Source organism: Octopus bimaculoides, chromosome 6 (assembly GCF_001194135.2).
Source record: "Octopus bimaculoides isolate UCB-OBI-ISO-001 chromosome 6, ASM119413v2, whole genome shotgun sequence".
Classification (NCBI taxonomy): Eukaryota; Metazoa; Mollusca; class Cephalopoda; order Octopoda; family Octopodidae; genus Octopus; species Octopus bimaculoides.
Window position 1 is genome coordinate 20,100,926 of NC_068986.1, and position 1,639 is coordinate 20,102,564.

Below are 1,639 nucleotides of genomic sequence, written 5' to 3' on the forward strand. Positions count from 1 at the left end.
TGACAACTATATCTGGTCTATTTGCCTTAATTTCTCTATCTGTGTGTATTGGCATATCCCAGAGTATGGTTGCTTTCTCGTTTTCTGTGACCTTTTCTGGCGTGTGTTTATAACATCTTTTTTCTGTTGCTATTCCATAATGTTGGCATAGCTTCCAGTGTATATAGGTCCCAGCTCTGTCGTGTCTGTGAATATATTCCTTCTTAGCCAGGACTGGGCAGCCAGAGATAATATGATTTATTGTTTCTTGTCGATCTCCATTATTATTATTATTATTATTATTATTATTATTATTATTATTATTATTAAGGCGGCGTGCCTTAATAATAATAATAATCGTTAGCACGCCGGGTGAAATGCTTAGCGGTATTTCGTCTGTCGTTACGTTCTGAGTTCAAATTCCGCCGAGGTCGTCTTTGCCTTTCATCCTTTCGAGATCGATAAAGTAAGTAGCAGTTGAGTACTGGGGTCAATGTAATCGACTTAACCTCTCTCCTCCACCAAATATTTCAGGCCTTGTGCCTAAAGCAGAAAGGATTATTATTATTATTATTATTATTATTATGATCATCATCATCATCATCATCATCATCATCATCATCATCATCATCATCATCATCATCATCATCATCATCATTATTATTATTATTATTATTATTATTATTATTATTATTATTATTATTATCATTATTATTAGCAGCAGCAGCAGTAGTAGTAGTATGTGTTTTCTTCCGTCAATTTTGTTTCCATTTCTAGCTGAGTATCTCCCGTTCGGGGTTTGAGTACTGGGGTCGATGTAATCAACTAACTCCTCCCTCAAAATTTCAGGCCTCGTGCTTATAGTAAAATTCCGCCGAGGTCGACATTGCCTTTCATGCTTTCGAGGTCAATAAATTAAGTACCAGTTACGTACTGGGTCGAACTAATCGACTGCCCCCTCCCCAAACATTTCGGGCCTTGTACCTAGAGTAGAAAGGGAATATTGCTTATATATCATGCTACACTCGCAGCATACTCATCGAAGCCTCTCAAAAGTAGGCCATCCAATGAGCTCGAGCATATGGATGTATATATTCTTTTCACTAACCTATTTCTTCTATTGATGACACAACAACCTCTGATCAGATTTCACGAGATATCCGTATACCTAGTCCATCCGGGCTTTAATCAGCGTAACTATGTGTCACTTCCCATACTTTTACATCAAACACTTGTCTAATCTTTTCTCCCCTGAGCTATAAATCCTCTGAAATCCCCTTCCTATCTCCGTTTTTTTCTCTTCTTACAGACGTCGAAATATAAATATCTCATATTAAACAAAACCCACCTTAGAAATAATACATTTCTAAATCTCTCAGAGAGATTTATGCAGTAGTGATACGATGAAGTAGTTGTATGCTGTCAACTTAACGTGACAGTCCCATGAAGGGAATAATACTACTGTTGTTTAGACTTAGGAAGCTGCACCGCTTCCTGTCGGCCTTGACACATTTCCTGCGTCCTTATGTTTACAAGCGGGAGACAAGCATCTCCACCCAGCTAAGCCTGCATCCAGAGACATGTTTCTGAGATGACGAGCAAAGACTCAGAAACGTGTTTCTGGATGCAGGCTTAGCTGGGTGGAGGTGCTTGTCTCCCG